Genomic DNA, 20,211 nt, shown 5'->3' with positions numbered 1-20,211 from the left:
TGTCAAAGAGGTAGAGTTTCAAACAATGGATGAAATGAAGGAAAAAGTGTTGGTTATCATTTGTAATGATTAAGGGATTCTAATCATTGCTACCAAAAATTATTTGTTTTTGAAAATCATGAGTAAAGTGGTGAATATAATCAGAGTATTAGAATTTAGACTTTGTGGTGTCATTTATTTCATGACATCAAAATATGTGATATTATCAGTAACAAATATTATTCTTTGGCTGTTTTACTGGGAATCAAAACCATCCTCACTTCACTCTGCCTTCAGCATATTTTCTTTTCATAATCTGCACAGCCAATATTTAACCACTTAAGTTCTGTTTTTGAAAAAAAAATCTTGTTGCATTTTGCTTAATATATAGTTTCATTGGGGTAGCAAACATAAGTAAGGTCATAAGTAACTTAAAAATTTGTAATTTTTCTAAGTAACTACTTACTTCTGTGAGAATATGGAAAATGATTTTTAAAAAAGCAAATAACTTACTGCTTATTGATAGTACCCTAGACTAGGTAATTTTATAACTAGAGATGAGTAAAATATTCTTGCCAATTGTATTTATGACCCTAATGAACTCTTCTCTCTAAAAGAGAAACACGTAGCTCACAATTCTAAGCAATGAGTTGTAGAGGATAAAGTATTAAACAATATGAAAATGTGAGAAATTAGCTAATGGAATATTTTCAGACAGTATAGCAACCATTATTGTGGTAAATTTGAATTTTTTTCCACCTTTGGGAGCCAATTAGCTACACTTAATAAAAAGCAAAACATTGTGTGGCTAGTGGCCTTAACAGTGGAACTGCTCTCTTCCTGCCTAACCCATCACAGTTAACCTCACTGTGCAATATGAGATGCACATAAACATCTCTCCATTTAGATCAACACAGAGAAAAATCAACTCCTACCAAATCAGAGAGCCAGAAACCCAGAGGCCCCCAGCACCTCATCACTGAAGCAGACCAAAAATGAACCTAACATGGCTCAGGGATATATTGCAGAAGAAGGGGCGGAAAGAATGTCAGAGCCACATGTTGGGTCATGATATGCAGAGACATTTATCTTACCCATAACTGAGGGCTAACTCCACAATGCATGACCCATATACCTGAACAAGGTGGGGCCAAGGGGGGGGGTAAGTCATGGATGAGCCCAATAATGGTACCAAACGGACTGTATTTTCTGGACACAAAACTAATTAATAAAAAAAAAAAAAATTTAAAAATTTCTCCATTTGCAGAACCACTTTTTCTTTTGTTTTGGAAGCATGTTATGTGAAGACAGAATGGGATCTACTTTAAAAAAAAAAAAAAAAAACTATTTTTATTGACTTAGGACCAAAGCTATGAAGTCTATGTATCAGTCAATATTTCAATGTCAAGACCCAGAACTCTCTTAAAAAATGTTCCCACCCCATTGATAATAGTTTTTATTTTTTGAGGTTACTTTGGCAAAAGAGAAAAAAAAAATCTTTTCACCTAAATTAGATCCTTATTATTGAAGTGCCTAAGGTAACTGAGCTATTGAATGATAATAGAAAAGTTCAGTGAATATGTTTAGGGAACCCTGATCAATGCTATCACCTTTACCACATTTAAGAAAATATGGATGATCAACATACTGAGTTTTAGAATGAAGTCTTTGTGCAAACATTAAGCAGTGAGAACTAGCAGAAATATTCAAACGTTTTACTTTTCTACCTGGAAGCAATAAAGAGCATTGCTTTTTTGTACTCAATCTTTTGGACAAATTTTGCTTTTTTGTTGTTTAAGCCTGAAGGTTCTTATGATATGTGTTAAGCATTAAGTTGATACAGGCTGTTATCTTTCATAAACTTATTGAATGGTATGCTGCCAGAGTTTATTCTAAACTGTTTGCTCTGACCTATGCTCTGAAAGCTGCTTATAGCTCTTCCTATACAAGAAGTTGTAACATGTCTTATATAAAATTTAATGCAATTTGTTTTCCTTATGTATGAACATGACTTGTTTAAAATTAAACTACTGGGAATGAGTGAGGCTTCATGCTCCACCATAGTTGCCAATTAACTAAAAGGATTTGAGGTTTTCTCTGCTGACTACAAATTTCCTGTACTTTAATATAATCATACAATACTCTAAAAGAGAAACTTAAAATAAAGTGCTGTGCAGAGCATAAATCTAGCTATAACTTTATTTCACACTGTTTAAACTTCTAAATTTTTATGTAAGATTAAATTTATATTGATGAATAATTATAGCCTTAAAAATAAACATGAATGTCTTGGTGACACTATTTTACCTGGCAAGCCACGGCATGGTTTCTTAATGTTGAATAAAGTACTCATTTTTTATTCCCTGGCATACCTTGAATATTGGGCATATGGAAATATTTCCCCTAGAAAGCAGTGGATTATTACTATTTTCAAACCCACTTTTATTACTTAAAATTGGTAAAAACGTAAGCCTCTATGTGGACTGAAATTCCTTATAAATAACCTTTCATTCTGCAAGCTTCTTTTAAGCTTTTTAAGTACTTGATTATATCATAATTTTTATCATTTTTAAATGTCTCAGTTAATTTAAGTATTATGAAATATTTAGACATTAAGCCTCCTAGATACTATGATCTATTGAAAAAAATTACTGAGTTATATCTTTTGCAAGCGATCTTGTGTATACCTTTATAAAGTATTGTAATTTTAAGTTCATTTTTTCCTTGTAGAACAGCATTGTTGAGGAGTAGTTCAAATATTTCACACTGTATACCAGGTTTGGGTAATATGGACAAGGAGTCATGATTTAGTTTTGTACAGTCTCTGGGGGAAAAAGAACTGGTGGGTTCACATGAGACTTCTTGAGTGAAAAATACCCAGAAACTACTTCTGTTAAAAAAAAAATTAAACCATATATAGAATTTCTTTTTTAACCACCTACTATCCTTCATTCTATAACACATTGATTTTTCAATGAGATAATATTCACATGTTCAATAACTCATAATTATTCACATATTTAACTTTGTGTTTTGTGCCTTTTTGCTTTCCATTATTTTATAAATGAGATATTTTCAGGAAAAATGCCAACACCCTAGGGATATCAGAAATACTTCACACTTTCTTTAAATAGTTTTAAAAATCTTTTGCTAATGTATGGACTGCTCCAGCAGGAGACAATTCACACATATGATGGGTAACTTAGACATACCTGACTTAGCAAAAGAAATCAGTTTCTACAAGTATACTTAGGATTAAATGCATCTGGAAGAAGTACATTTGAGAATTGCTCAAATTGCTTATTTTGCACTTTATAAATACGTAGAATTCTGGGAATCTCTATTTTTGGCTGCTCTTAGAAAATATCAAAGTAAGCCAGCATTTCATTTATAAACTCACCATTAACTTCCATTAACTGACTAATAATAAATTTTAATGTTGTGCTCTGACTGCATAAACATAATTTATTAAGGAATATCTTTTTAAAAATATGCTGAAAGTAGTAATTTTGTAAATAGTTTTGATGAATATATACATTGTATATAAATGTATTGTGTGGTTCCGTTTGCTGCCTCACACAAAAATTACATAACCCAAAATAGGAATTACCCAACTTAAACAACCAGTGTATTTTTTCCTCATTGCTATGTAAGCCATCAAAATCCTACTTTGGTACTTTGCTTGAAAACACTTCCCAGTTACTCTGGTGTGTTTTCAATTATTCAAAAATCACAGTAAGCAGGGCATGGTGGCACACACCTTTAATCCCAGCACTTGGGAGGCAGAGGTAGGAGGATCACCATGAGTTCAAGGCCACCCTGAGACTCCATAGTGAATTCCATGTCAGCCTGAGCCAGAGTGAGACCTTACCTTGAAAAACCAAAGGAAAAAAAAAAAAAAATCACATTCCCTAGCTTCATCCCATTTTGCTAAAACTATCTCCTGTTTATCAGTAAATATGAAAGGATATAAAGTATAAATGTTAAGTAAGATCTTGGAGAGCTAAAATAAAAATAATGAGATTTTATTTCATCAGTCAGATTTTTTTAATATAAATCACTACTTGTATTATCAATGTTTCTTTGAAAAGGCGTTTACTTTTCTATTTTATTCTTTAGTTCCATAATGTAGTAAGCTTGGAAATATCACATTCAGATACTTAATTCCACCTAACTTCCTAATATAACAAATCATTGCAGTGATTGTATGGTGGATTACCTTTTCACCATTCTAAGATGAAAGGCAAATTGCACAATACTCTAGGAAACATTTTAGTCCCATGGGGTTTTTATTACCAAGTTGTGTTTTAAAATATTTTATTTATTGATTGATTTTAAGAGATCGAGAGGCACATGGAAAGATAGAATGGGCACGCCAGGGCCTCTGGCCAACGCAAACAATCTCCAGACATATGCCCCAAACCGCTGTGCAGCTGGTTTTTTTTGGGTGCTGGGAAATCAAGTCTGGGTCCTTTGGCGTTGCTAGCAAAAGCCTTAACTGCTAAGCTATCTCTCCAGCTCTCCCGTTATTTTTGTTTGCTTTGCTTTGTTATTTTTCAAGATAGGGTCTTGCTCTAGCCCAGGCTGACCTGGAATTCACTATGTAGTCTCAGGGTGGTCTCGAACTCATGGTGATTCTCCTACCTTTCTCTCCTGAGCATTAGGATTAAAGTAGTGAGCCACCACGCCCGGATTCAGTTACGTTTTTACCAGCTCCTATGGAGTTGTATTTGGCCTTTTCCTGTTCTACTTCTAGATGCTTTTGTTTTGTTTTGTTTGGTTTGGTTTTTGGTGTGTGTGTCTGTTTGCATGCAAATGCATGCACATGTGAAGATCAAGGGAGGCTGCAAGTGTCTTCCTCTACCAGTCTTTTACCTTACTTCCTTGAGATGGAATCTCCTACTGACCCTGTACCTCAAAGGTTTTTGCTTAGACTGGCTAACCAAGGATCCCCCAAGACTGTTTTCTCCCTCAGAACTAAGGTTGCAGCTATGGCTAGCTTGCTTGCTTGCTTGTTTGCTTTTTGTTTTCATGTAATTGCTGGGTAAATGCTTCTGCAGTGCCTGCTATGACCTGCCCAGCCATCAGCCCAGTCCCTCTAGTTCGACTTTTGAGACGTACTCGTTCTGAAAATGAAGTAAACATACCCTCTCTTAAGCTATTTAGGAAAAAAAAAAATGTCTAAAGGAAGTTTATATTCTGAAATGATAAATGTGGCACTTGGATGTTTGATTGATTAGTTTAAGTAATTTGTTTTCTTTTATTACTTTTATTCTCATTATTATTAACATTAATGGAAAATTTTTGCTCTAAAGGAATTGGGATTGGAGTATATCCTTGTTATTATATCAGCTACACTTAATTAACTTTATTCATAGACTACATCAGAAACTTGTATACTTACACAAATAATTTTTGGTTTCTGTACTATATTATCAAAACTTATCTTCTCGTCAATATTTTTGGAGCTCTAAATCTTTCACAGAATATCTCCTGCTCTATAGCGTTAGTTTTTTTTATCATGTAAAAATGTCTGCTGTGGGCTTTACAAGTTTAAAATAAAATCACACTTGAGATAAATAACCATCCTGGAAGAGTAAGCTCCTGATTTGAAGTTGGAAAATTAACACTAAGCTTCATGTATTAAGTTAGACTCTAATCAGCATGTGTTGTTATGATTCAATTTAATATTAAAAACCCTCCAACTGGGCTGCTGGGAAAATAAAAGGGCTCTTATGAATTCAAAGATTATTTGCAGAGGAGTTCACTAAAGCCACATTTAAGTAAAATTGTCATTAGTAATGCAATACAGGGTTGTCCACATGAAACCCACCCTATTAATAAAAACAGAAAAGCAGTTTTAGCAAACATAAATATCAAATATGACAAGGACAAGTAACGGGGCAGGGAACTTCATAATGTGTGCTAACGCTAACATTTACTATTAATCTAAATACCACAGAGGGAAAAAAATGAGTTCCCATCTCATTAATGCTGTGGGATCGTGGATGTTAACATCAAGGGAGAAAGCTAATTCCAGATATCACCGATACGCTCTTGTTTTCTAAAACTTTTAGAATAATGCCATGCTTTAATCATAATAGTCTGAACAGGAATACATCTTCACCAATGTTTGAAATTATTCTTTTGTTTCCAAAATATTTGGTCCCAGGGTGGTGAGTGTCTACCTGTCAACATGGCAGGAGGGAGGCAAAGGCATGAGAACCAGGAGTTCAAGTTCATCTTCAGCTTCATAGAGAGTTGTATGCCAGCCTGGAATGCATAGCAAATACAAATAAGTGGAAAATAAATGCTTTAAAAGTCTCTCAAGGAATATCCACTGACGTGCTGCACACCTCTCATGGTAAAACAGAAGATACACTTTAAAGTGCTTCATGATACTGAAGACAAAATGCTTATTGTGTATCTATGAACTGCACAGTAACTGTGACAAGTACTACATATGAACACTGGGTAACCTGTGTGGGTGACTACCCGTTCCTCTGTTTGGGGGGCTAGGAGTGAGGGAGAATGGGCAACGCCAGCGTACCTTCTGACACGAGGTATGAGCGATGGCCTCTGAGCAGGTGCACTTGAATTTATAAGTAGCAAGTTCAGCCATATTTTGAGCACAGTTTTAAAACATGGAAGGATGACTTATGAACATACTATCGAGAGTTATTTATACTTTGACAAATACAATCCATTAATGTTATACTGATACCCTATTTCTATAAACAGTACATGTATGCAACACTCCTAAACATCCAGAATATACTCATGTAGCACAAGGTTGGTACCATCTAACTATGCAAAGAATCAGCTATTTCATCTGAGAAATTTAGGAAGAGCTTCAGGGAAAGCAGTTTTTAGAACTTTTTTCTATAACTGATAAATATAGACATGAGTCTTATTAAGTAGCTCAATAAAATATAGATTTTTATTCCATTTTCATATTTAATTTATTTTCTTCAATACCATATAAAGTACCCAGTTTTCATACATAGTTTTTTTAGTGCCCATCCCAATCTCCCCCCTCTTTGTTCTCTGTCCCTACTTTTAAGCCTTTAGCCCCCAGTATTGCCCTTACCACCTTCCTATCACATGTGTTTTGTTATTATTCCCACACCCCTCTTGAAAAGCTCCTTTCCCCTCTATCATAGATTTCCTCCTGTCTTCCTGATCATTTCCCATACTCACTTCTATATGAATACACACACACACACACACACACACACACACACACACACTAGGATCTGCATATCAGAGAATCCATGCAGTGTTTGTCTTTCTGAGCATTTGTGCTTTAGTAACCAAAGCAGGGAACAAGAACTATGATTGAGTTAGATTAGAAAAAGAATTTAGATGGGGAGGTAATATGATGGAGAATGGAATTTCAAAGGGGAAAGTGCGGGGGGGGGGTATTACCATGGGATATTTTTTATACTCATGGAAAAGGTTAATAAAAATTGTGAAAAGAAAAAAAAAACTTTATGAAAATTTAAAAAAAAAAGAATTTAGAGAAGGGCTTGGGATATAGCTCAGTGTGAGAGTGTTTTCCTAGCATCTTCAAGGACCTTGATTTCTTGACAAAGAAGAGAAGAGGGAAAGCGGAAGAGAGAGAAGTGAGGAAAGAGAAGTAAAAGAAAACCTTTAGAGGAAGGAAGGTAACAAGCAAAAAATTATTTCTATAAAAATTACTCGTAGCCAGGCGTAGTGGTGTACGACTTCAATCCCGGTACTCAGGAGTCAGAGATTGGAGGATTGCTGTGAATTCCAGGTCAGCCTGAGCTAGAGTGAGAGCCTGCCTTGAAAAAAAAAAAAAAAAAAACAAACTTGTGTAAATCAGGAGCCTTACTGGAAAGGCTGAGCTTCATAGGTATATTTTGGATTGGGAATTTGGTAAGGGTCAGCCTGTATTTCTTTCCCTTCACACAGATAGTGGCAAGCCATTAATAGAAGGTACAATTGGTGCCTCTTGCAAAACACTTAGCATTACTGGCCCCATTTTCTCATTTGACTAATATTCTTCAAAAGTACTAAACAAAGTCTTCTGATATAGCACTGAATAAAACACGAAAACATCTCCTCTCCTTGTATAGTTTTAATTCTATTTAGACAAAGCAGATCATCAGCAAAATAATAATAATAATAGGCGATGGTAACTATGGGACTGGGAGGGGAAATGCAGCGGTATAAACTCGACCTCCTCCTCGGGGCATACCGGGACAGCCTCATGGAGATGGTGGCTGGAATAAACAGACCAAAAGAAGTGATGAAAGTAGCAAGGGCATGTCTGTGAAGGACGCTGGGAACAGACCCGGAAGTACGATTGGTTCTGGGATGTTTGAGGAGCGTTGAAGATGCGAGTGTGGTTGGAGGGGGAACCAGAGATGCAAAGATGAAGGACAGCCAGGATGAGGGCCTCTGGAGAGGAATTCCCTGGTGCATTTCCGAGTGTTCCCCGGGGAGATGTTGATGCTTTAGAAAGTCACGGGGACAACTTACTCTGCTAGGCTCATAAAACTTGTTGAATCAAATAGGACTCATTAGATCATTAATACATTGGGTGTTCTTTTTGTGGGCTTATTGATGTGAACTTCTGTGGCTAGATAGCTATTGTGAAATGCGAATCTGAAAATAGACTTTGGGATTTGCTCATTTGACCATCCTCTGATGAGCTGTGAGTTATGGTATGGGTGTATACATGTATACCCATATGTTAATTAATACGGGCTGCAACAGTGATTAAGCGTAGTGTTATTGCAATGGGAAATGCAAGGAGGGGCTGTTTGGCGGGTGCCACCCTGGCGCCCTAACACTCCTCAGAAGGGCAAACCCTGGCTAATAATGGTTCACGTCTTTCCAGATCAAGATACTTGCCTCTCTTTTTGAATGTTTAGGTCACAGAAAATGCAGAGATGCACATTTTTCAGAGGCTGCAAGTTTTCATCTTCTAAAGTGATTTAAATGCTCTTATGTGTGAAATGATGTTTTCTTTTTTTCTTTCACTTTTTAAAGTTAAGCCAAACAGAGGCTCAGTGGTAAAGTAGTTTCCTGGTTTTCATAAAACCCGGGGTCTCATTTCAGGATGGAACAAATAAAAAATAAAGAAAAAGATAAATTTAAAGAGTGAAGCTCATACTGACTGGGTTGGATTGGATTAAATTATTTTCTAGCACAGAATGTTGAACATGACATCTTTTTTCTAATTGCCATAAATGTTTATTAACTCAGAGAAGGTACATTTAAAACAATTTAGTAAATTACATTCCAGATAACATGCAATAAATGTTAGACAAGGGTTGTTTACACTTCAATTTCCTTCTCATCCCTAACTTAAACATCCAGAAGAGCTCAGCATTAATTTTTGAGACCAAAAGATTAAAACTCATTGCTATTTATGTGATACATATGTGTGAGATTTGTATTACACATTGTTACTTTCAAGAACTAAATTCATTGAATTAAATGTAACAAAATACAAATCAAAACATTGGAGCCATTTTCATTTGAGTTGGAGTTTCATTACAACAAGTTCTTGCCAAGAAGTTCTGCTAATGTACCTTCATGGCGTGAGGAGGCACAGGATGGTGGGCAGTAAAAATGACGGAAACACTATATCATGGACAAAAACTAAAAATACCCAGTGCATTCTGCTCAGAAAGCTAGTAGGAGGCGGTGGCCAAAAGACCGCATTATGAAAGCCTTAATTCCTACTGTCAGCTTGAATCAAGAATACTTTCCTGTTCCAATTTCTAATAGCCTTTGGGAGACTAGTCACCTGGTACAGCCACCATTTTGTCCTAGTTGAGCCCGGTCCTTCTCACAGCCTGGATATCTTCTAGTCCACCTACTTCACCATGTGTTTCTCATTATTCTGTTACCTTAGATGTTGCCCATGTCTACCAAATAACATTAATAGTACACTAATCGTGTGTCCCTATTAGGTCTCCTCTACCTGGTATTTATCTCCTGGGAGTATCACTTCATTAAAAAATATTCACACCAGTTCCTGCCAAGTCTGCCAACATCTCTTACACCAGGACAGGTGAGATCTGACTCCTAGATGTCAGAGGTATAGTTAAATCAAAATGGGGAACAGCCTAGACTCTGGGCCCCATAAACACCCACTGCATCCCAGCTATGTGCTCCTGGGCAAGATACTCCACCTCAAAAGAAACCCCCCTGATATATAATTGCATGTAGGAGTAGTGTGCCTATTAATGGATTTATCAGGAGGTTCCTGAGGAGGGAGCTAAGCCTGCTGACGGGAACTCCACTGAAGCCTTGACTACAATAAAAACAATCACTCAGTTATAAAGGTAAGGTAGGGGAAAAAACTAAACATAAAAAGCATATCAAAGAAACAGATTGAGATGAGCTGTAAAATGATTAATAACCAAGAATACTAGATAATACTACTCCAACAAGACTTTTTCTTAACCATCTGTTCATTTACAAAAAAGATGGATGAAGAAATAGCTAAATATCAGGTGTTGTTGAGGCCATATAAGAGAAAAAAAAAGATTTCCTAATAGGGGTGGTTATTATTAGGGCAAATTTGACTCTTTAGGGGAATTACTGAAAATTGGATTTCCTCTGTCACTGAAGTGATGACTCTCTGATACCTATTGGCCTCTACTCACCGCATTTTAGCCTGTGAACATTCCATGGTTTAAAAAGCACCATATTTAATGTCTCCCTGAGGGAAACATTAAAATTGTAGGTTGTTGTAGGTTTCCTTTATAGTGTTGATTTTTTTTTTTAAATCTTTTCTCTCAAGGTGACAGGAATAAAAGAGTGTCAGTATCTTTACTATGAGGGTCTTTTTTTCTTCCAGTGGTCTCTAAATATTGTGATGATTCATTTAAACTTTAAGTATGTCCCTTCAATTCATATGTGCTTATACATCATGATATTTGCTTGACTCAGTTTATAAATTATGAAAACAATGCATAATGGATAAGAAAGAAAATAACTAGCCCAAGATGCTAATAATTTTTAAATATTTCCAAGATATTTTTTTTTTCTTTCCATGCTGAGAGCACTGCCTGTTCGAAGCTTATTTAAGCTTGAAGAAGAAGAGTTGTTTAGTAATGTTATTTTGTGAATAAAAGGATGTCAACTAGCAATGCTTGGGAAAGGGGTTGTGAGAAACAGCTATGACAGTAGTTGAAAAAAGAAAGGGAGGGGGACTTTTGGAACATGAGCTAACAAGCCTTGGTGTGATGATTTAATGCTAAATCCAGGTTTTCTTTCATGAGAAATGTGGCAACGTATGTGAATTCTTTCATTGGCTAGCCTATATCCACTGGTGATGTTAATAGGAGGCACGGTTTCTCTCTTGCTGCCTCCCTCCCTTTTCTTTCCCCCTATTGAGGACACTGTGAGATTTGAGACAGATAAATGCTAAAAAGAACCCTATGTACCAAAGGCAGTGTTTACTGCATGTAATACATATCATTGTTTGTCTCCTGGAGTGAAAAATACTTGTGTCGTGCTGTTAAAATGCACTCTTGACAGACCAGTCCTTGCTATTATAGGGTCCATTGCTTAAAAAAAAAAAAAAAAAAAAAAAGACACACTGACAGAAATACAATTTAAAAAAATTTAACACCAAGGGTAATGAACCATGTAGGTTACTATTAAGGGGCCAAAACTCAAGGCCAGGGGTTTATTTTATTATTTTTTTTAAAAAAGAGAAGGTTTATTTGCTACTAGTAAGCAAAGTTCAAAACAACAACAACAAAAAAATGAACTTGAATTCCTGGCTCTCTAGTCTGTAGAAAATTAATGAAAGCAACAGTTCAATAATATTTTATTGCAGAAATGTTTAAGTGAAACATTTTAAGAATGCTTTGGAATTTTTAAACAGTTACTTACCATTTAGGAAGCTGTAACACTGTCTTGCGTAACAAATTGTTAGCATTGGATCCTAGGCACACCCCATGATTTTCTTAAAATAAGCAGTCAGAGCCGGTTAATCTGAATCTGTTCATTTCATTGGTGTATGTGTAGCTTATAAATATATTTGAGATTGACAGGATAGCAATACCCACATTTACTGCAATTTAAAGATGTAAGCTATAGTCCATGTGAACTCTCAAGGGAATACTGGGGAAAATACATTGAATTTGAAACAAGATCTTTGAGAAATAAAATAACAGAATATGAGATGTGACAAGAGACATTGGCTATTTGAAGGAGTACAGAACATTCTAAGGAATATGACTAAACGATGACAAACCATGTGTTTGTAAGCGATCACAGGATTCTATAGTTAGAGGACAGCACTCGGGGAATTTAGATGAGATGTATAATCTAATTTTACCATTAAAAAAACCCAAATCTGTCATCCAGTAATATTTGATACGAACTGTATATATGGATGGAATGCTCCTTTGGGAGATAGGTTAAAAAAGTATGTATCTGGGGCTGAAGTGATAGCTTAGTGGTCAAGGCCCTTGCCTGCAAAGCCTGAGGACCCAGGTTCGATTCCCCAGGACCCACATAAGCCAAATGTACATGGTGGCACATGTATCTGGAGTTCATTTGCAGTGGGTATAGGTCCTGGCATGCCCATTCTCATTCTCTCTCTCTCTCTCTCATAAATGAATATACATTTTTAAAGTATGTGTCGGAGCCTGACATAGCTTAACTCAGGTACTAGAGAAACAGAAAGAATCACTATCCATCACTTTGAGGAGTGAAGAGATGTGGATCCTGAACCCTCTACTGTGTGTGTGTGTGTGTGTGTGTGTGTGTGTGTGTGTGTGTGTGTGTGGTATGTGTGTACACACAGGCATTCCATGTGTGCACTACAGAAGTGAGGAGACACCAGCTAACCTCCTGTCTATCTCTCCTGCCCTACTTCTCTGAGACAGAGTCTCTCCCTGAGCGATGAGGTCCCGGGTTTTGCTCAGACTGGCTGACCCCGGAGCCCCCTTGTTCTCCTGCTTCTGCTCCGCCAACACGAGCACTGTGAGCTTGCAGAGCCTTGCCGGCTTTTTACACGGGTGCTGGTGCTGGAACTCGGTTCCCCCTCCTTGCGTAGACCTTACCTGCCTAAGACAGCTCCCCAGCGCCAGACTGTACAGTCTTCTGGACACACCTTGTGAGAAGTCTTGAGAGGAATTGAGCCTGCTGAGATAGGATGACCAGAGATGTGCAGGTACTCCCCGTGTGTAATTGTTCTGAATCTGACAATTTCATATACGAGATTTGTCTGTGGATAGACAAGGGAAAGCACACTTGGCATTTTTCCCCCCGACTCAGCTGTAAGTGGAGCCGGCCCTGCAGTCCTTAGCCATAGAATGGGCCACTCTCCTTCCCAGAGCTGGGCAGTGGTTCTCCATCCACCATGCATATGCCTTAGTGGGTTAGTCCTGTTTCTTTTTAAAAAAAAAAAAAAATTATTTTTATTTATTTATTTATTTGACAGAGAGAGAGAGAGATTGAGAATGGGCATGCCAGGGCCTCCAGCCACTGCAAGCAAATTCCAGAAGCATGCACCACCTTGTGCATCTGGCTAACGTGGGTCCTGGGGAATCAAACCTGGGTCCATTGGCTTTGCAGACAAATGCCTTAACCGCTTAGCCATCTCTCCAGGCCTGCTCCATCTCTTACATTCTTACAGCCTTTATCACATCACAGCATCTTGACATAGTGTTCTTAGTATCAAGTGCTGCTTTTCAATTCTTACTTAAAAAAAAAAAAAAAGTCAGCTGAGGGAAATGAGATTTATGGCCAGGATCTGGAAGCCTGGACACTAGGCTTTTCCTTCTGATAGTGTCTAACTTATCCTCTGGGTCAATCTAGAGCGCTATGTTAGAACTTTCCTTTGATCTCTGTTGTTTTGGCCTTTCAAAATTTTCACAGAATTATACGCCAGTGTTTAAGCATTAGCTTGGGCTACAGAATGTTTTAACAAATAACTACAAAAATTTAAAAAAAAATCAGTGACTCAGGACAGCTGCTATGGAAAACTTTTTACTGCATCACACGTCTTACAGAATCACTGGTTAGTATTTCCCCAGATCTCAGTAAGAAAACAAGTTCCTGGTACTGTAAATGGCCATAAATAGAATTTTTATTTGGGGTTTTGAAGTTGTTTTGTTGACAAGAATTAGTTTATATTTCTTTCTTTTCCTTGTCTCCCAGAATTTCGATCAAGGTTACTTTCTGATGACATTTCAGAACTACGTGTAGATTTATATGCCCTTCAGAGTTTTATCTTCGCTCTACCCATGTTTTTCATATTGTGACACTTTGAGCTATTTATACTCTTATATCCTTACTTTGTAGATCATGCAAATGAGCATATTTAAAATAGTGGAATGGGGTGTGCTGGAGAGATGGCTTAGCAGTTAAGGTGTTTGCCTGCAAAGCCAAAGGACCTTGGTTCGATTCTCCAGGACCCATGTAAACCAGAGGCACAAGGTGGCGCATGTGTCTGGAGTGTGTTTCTGGTGGTTGGAGGCCCTGGTGCACCCATTCTCTCTCTCCCTCTCTCTGTCTCTCTGTCTCTCTGTCTCTCTCTCAAATAAATAAATAAAAGTAAAGTTTTTTTAAAAAATAGTTGAACGGGTGAGCAGCAAAGCTGGAAAGAGGGCTTGTGACGTGGCAGAAACTGAGTAACTGCGTGAGGCGATCCAGGGAGCAGGAAGAACACAGTGAACATGACCCTCTGGGTGCAGATGAATGACATGTGGGAATGACGTCCAGAACATTTTAGTTCCCTCGTCGTATACCAGGATTGTAGCGCATAAAACCTTTGAGTTCTTTAGCATTTGCCTCTATTTTGATATAATTAATTTGTTAAAACTACTTTTTAAGATTTATTTTTATTTACTTGTTAGAGACAGAGAGAGAGAAAGAGAGAGAATAGGTGTGCCAGGGCCTCTAACCACTGCAAACAACCTTAGACACATGCACCACCATGTGCATCTGCCTTACATGGGACCTAGAGAATTGAACCTGGGTCCTTAGGCTTTACAGGCATGAGCCTTAACCTCTAAGCCATCTCTCCAGCCAGCCCTATATAATTACTTTGGCTTCAAGCTAATCCATTTTAAGAAGTAAGCACAGACATTGTCTTGATGTCATAACCAGTGGCTAGTTTTCTATAATGATACATTGATATAAATAAAAATGAATTATTTAGCCTAATAATGGTTAGGCTAGGGATTGCATACAAATGTCTCCAGGTATCAGAATCCAGTGGGTAAAATATATGGCCAACTAGGACTCAAAGCCCCATCTTGAAAGTAGGCTGGGACATAACAGGTAGATTGTATGAATCTTGACCCACTGTTGCTGCTGTCTCTGGATTAAATGCATTTCCTTTTCTAGATATTTAAGTGAAGTCTTTTGGATAGGACATGGCAACCACGTTTAAGTCAGCTCCGGATCAGAATCCTAAAATTCTAGTTCCAAATACTCACCATGATTTTCATCCATCTGACTGCCTGGGGTGTTGGAAAATGTTGTGTGTGTGTGTGTGTGTGTGTGTAGCAGAAGATATCCCTCATCACATACACAAAAGTGACCCCCCATACTTCAAAAGTCCCTTTAGAATTTATAGTGATAAGAAGTCTTGGAGGTGCACTGTGAGGCAAGAAAACTCTTAACCCTTTCTAAAATCTCATCACAGTCATGAATGAAATCTTTCCAGGGATCCTTACTGAGCTAAATTTAGATGTTTGAGGTCTTCTACTTCTAAGAAGGCCTCTGCATCCTCAAATTATAAGTCAGTGAATGAGGCTGGAGAGATGGCTTAGTGGTTAAGCACTTGCCTATGAAGCCGAAGGTCCCCAGTCTGAGGCTCCATTCCCCAGGGCCCACGTAAGCCAGAGGTACAAGGTGGCACATGCATCTGGAGTTCATTTGCAGTGGCTGGAGATCCTGTTTTGCTCATTATCTCTCTCTCTCTCTCTCTCTGTCACTCTCAGATAAATTAATAAAAATAAACAAAAAATATTAAAAAATAAATCAGTGAATGAAAAAGCAAATCCAAAGCCAGGCATGATAGCATGCCCACAGGTACAGCATAGAGCACTTGGAAGTTGTTAGGCAGGGTGCTCATGAGTGTGAAGTCAGCCTTGGCTATGTAACAACACCCTGTCTCGAAAAAACAAAAACAAAAACAAAAAAACAAAAACAAAAAAAAGAGAAAGAAGTAGAGAGAAAGAAAGCAAAAAAAAAAAAAAAAAAAAAAAAGAGGAAAGGGTAAGGAAAAGCAGAAATGAACAATGAATAAAAGAAAACTAGAAAATAGAGAAGAAAACATGAGTAAGTGATGAAGGAAGAAAGAAGAAAGGAAGGAAAAACAGGAAGAATAGGAGAGATGGAGAGAGGATGGGGAAGGAAGAAGACAAGGAAGAAATAAGAAATGGAAGGGAGCCGGGTGTGGTGGCGCACGCCTTTAATCCCAGCACTGGGGAGGCAGAGGTAGGAGGATCGCCGTGAGTTCGAGGCCACCCTGAAACTACATAGTTAATTCCAGGTCAGCCTGGACTAGAGTGAGACCTTGCCTTGAAAAACAAAAAAAAAAAAGGAAGGAAGGGAGAAAGAGAGGGGGCAGGTTTTGCTCACTGTTTTAGACTGCTCCATGCTTCTGGGATGAACATCCAAACCAGACACAGCTTATGAACAGGAGAAATGGATTTATTTCAAGTTTACAGATTCAGGGGAAGTTCCATAATGGCAGAAGAATCTGGCTCTCATTCATAAATCCAAGCAGAGAGACACACAGAGAGAGTTAGAGAGAGAAAAACTACCATCAGTCAGCAAACACCAGAAACAGCAAACATCAGGAAGCCAAGCAAATTTCAAAACCTCTCTGCACACCTTTTGGCTGGAAATAAATGAGATCTGCCACCAAACGCACCTCCTACAGCTAGGCAGCTGGAGATCCAAGTTAGAAGCTTAACAAAAACACCTGAGTCTATGGGGGGGGGGCATACTTTCAAACTGCCACAACCACCTATATTAATTCTAATCTCTCTCTCCTCTCCCCTCTCTCCCCCTCCCCCTCCCCCTCCCCCCCCCTCTTTCTCTCTCTCTTTGTTGTTGTTTTTCGAGGTAGGGTCTCACTCTGGCTCAGGATGACCTGGAATTCACTATGTATTCTCATGGCGGCCTTGAACTCATAGGGATCCTCCTACCTCTGCCTCCCAACTGTTGGGATGAAAGGCGTGCTCCACCACGCCCGGTTTCTAATCTGCTTTTTGTATTCCTTTCTTCTGTGTATGCTCCTGCACTATCTTCACTATACACCTTCCCATTAGGCATCTTTCTCATGACCACAATCTAACAAAATACTGTTTTCTCTGAAAGCATTCTTTTAAGTGAACTTTTTCCACTATTTTGACTGACATGATCCTTGTTTTAATTTTTTAATTTTTATTTTTTAAATTTATTTATTTGAGAGCGACAGACACAGAGAGAAAGACAGATAGAGGGAGAGAGAGAGAATGGGCACGCCAGGGCTTCCAGCCTCTGCAAACGAACTCCAGACACATGCGCCCCCTTGTGCATCTGGCTAACGTGGACCTGGGGAACCGAGCCTCGAACAGGGGTCCTTAGGCTTCACAGGCAAGTGCTTAACCGCTAAGCCATCTCTCCAGCCCTGGTCCTTGTTTTAAGGAGTCAGCTTATCTTTCAGCTGCCAAACAAGACAGAGGAGTCCTTACTTTAAATACATACACACATATATATGTATATATAGATATGTGTGTGTGTGTGTGTGTGTGTGTGTGTGTGTGTTTAATTTAATTTATTTGAGAGAAGGAGAACAAGGCAGATAGATAGAGAGTATATGAGCAAATCAGGCCGTCTAGCCACTGCAAAGGAACTCCCAAATGTATGCCCCACCTTGTACATCTGGCCTTGCATGAGTACTTGGGAATCAAACCTGGCTCCTTTGGTCTTGGAGGCAAGTGCCTTAACTGCTAAGCTATCTCTCCAGCTCTCCTTACTTTTGAATAACCCATATTTCTTTTCTTAATTTTTAAAAAATATTTCAGCTTTATTTGTTTATTTGAGAGTGGCAGAGAGAGAGACAGAGAGAGAGAGAGAGAGAGAGAGAGACAGAGAATGGGCACACCAGATCTTATAGCTGCTACAAACTAGCTCCAGACACGTTTGCCCCTTGTGCATCTGGCTTTATGTGGGTTCCTGGGAATTGGGTTTGTAGACGAGTGCCTTAACTGCTAAGACATCCCTGCAGGCCTCCTTACTTTTTTTCCCAGGGTGGGGAGGGTGTTGGAAGTAGGGTTTCACTCTAGCGCAGTCTGACCTGGAATTAACTATGCAGTGTCAGGGTGGCCTCGAACTCACGGGGATCCTCCTACCTCTGCCTCCCAAGTGCTGGGATTAAAGGTGTGTGCCACCATGCCCGGCTCTCCTTACTTTTTAATAACCCATATTTCTTGAAGCCAAGAGAAGAGCTGAGGTTCCTTATATGCAGACATTTCTATTCACTAGTAAAAAGTGCCAGCAAACCTCTATTACAGACTACTTCCTACCCTCTCTCATTGCTGCTTTTTCCCTTGTAATACTGGGTGACTTTTTTTAAAGATGTACAGCAGACCCACCTGAAACCAAACTGATTCAGCCTCCTTGGCCCTTCTGAGTATCAATCCTTCATCACACGACATGTTCTTGCAGGAAAATAGTTTATCTCATAAAATTCATAATATCGGCCCGTCACACTTGCAATAGAGCTGATATTTGATTTCAAACATTCAACTCTCTCATTATATTTTATTTTCTCCTGATCTGTCAATCTTCCGGGCCCCCATCTGTCCCTGCCCAGTGGGGACACAGCCACCTACTGATCGAGTGGAACTGAGGTTTACGTAGTGAAGTCGCCTACCATGCCCTCTTCTGTCCCAGCTCTCACCAAGGCCCTAAGCTGGCAAACCGGGTTGTCTGATTTTCTTTTAGAGGATGGCTAAGCACTGCTAAAAACAAGCAGAGCATATGTGGACAGATGCTATCCAATGAGTTCTTTCTACTTTGGCTTCGTGTAGATCTTTCTCTTGCCACAGTGTATGCTTTATATTTCTTTCTATTTATCTTTAGCTGCTTTTATAACATTCATCTGGAAGATGTACTCCTATGAGGTCCTCAAGAAGGCTTCATTTTAAGTCTAGTTTTATGTCCCTGGTCTCCATTCCTCTGTATTCTGTATTCCATGGCTCTTCCACTCAGAGAGTCTCAACTTCTCTTCAGTATTTTTACTATCTTCTATCTTAAGCTTTTGGCCTTCAAATTATGGATATCCTCAAAACAATCCCTTTCTGGGAAAAAAAAATGTATCCTTTACTTCTAAAATACGTGTTGGTATTATTCAACTCTCACTTGCTGTCTTGGATTTTGTTTCAAGAATGATGTTCCCTTGGTTGGGCGTGGTAGTGCATGCCTTTAATCCCACCACTTGGGAGGAAGAGGTTGGAGGGTTGCCAGGAGTTCGAGGCCACCCTGAGACTACATAGTAAATTCAGGTCAGCCTGAGCTAGAGTAAGAATGAGACCTTACCTCGAAAAACTAATAATAATAATAATAATAATAAATAATGTACCCCAGGGCTGGTAATCTAGCTCATTTGGCAGAGTGCTTGCCTAGCATATATGAAGTCCTGGGTTCAAAACCCAGCACTACATGCACTGGGCATGGTGGTGTACACCTGGTAGGCAGAGGTAGGAAGATCAGACCATAAGAGGATTTAAAGGCCATCCTCAGTGGTTGAAGCGGTGGGCTTGCCAAGCGTGCTGCCCACCTAGGTTCACATTCTCATCTACCCATGTAAAGCCAAACAAACGTTCATTGGCAGTGGCCAGAGGCCCTGCCACACAAGCATGCTCATGCCCACACACACACACGTGCACGCACGCACGCACACACACATGAGCACACTGCATGGAGAAATAAATAATTTTTTTAATTTAAAAGACTATTCTATTCCTTTTATCCATGTTTCCTCAGCTACATTTGTTTCTCACCCATCTGTGGCTTGATTTCTATATTTACACAATGTAATGATATTAGTCTCTGTGATATCTAATAACTAAACCCAGGGGGCATTTTCTTTGGGATCACCTTATATTCTTTTCTACGGGACCCTGGAAAAGAAGAAAAAAGGAAAGAAAGGAAGGAAGGAAAGAAGGAAGGAAAAGAAAGAGAAAGAAAGGAAGAAAAGAAGGAAAGAAAGAAAGAGGGAAGGAA

At 38.6% G+C, this 20,211-nt stretch overlaps 1 protein-coding gene across 8 annotated transcripts in view; it reads left to right on the top strand.

Annotated features, from left to right (window-relative positions):
• Window positions 1–20,211, top strand: part of Lmo3 (LIM domain only 3) — a 68,400-nt gene that overhangs the window by 12,320 nt on the left and 35,869 nt on the right. The window lies entirely within an intron of this gene.

The sequence above is a fragment of the Jaculus jaculus genome, chromosome 22 (assembly GCF_020740685.1).
Source record: "Jaculus jaculus isolate mJacJac1 chromosome 22, mJacJac1.mat.Y.cur, whole genome shotgun sequence".
In the NCBI taxonomy this organism is placed as follows: Eukaryota; Metazoa; Chordata; class Mammalia; order Rodentia; family Dipodidae; genus Jaculus; species Jaculus jaculus.
Note: the sequence above shows the minus strand (reverse complement) of the source record. Positions and strands in the feature narration are given on the sequence as shown.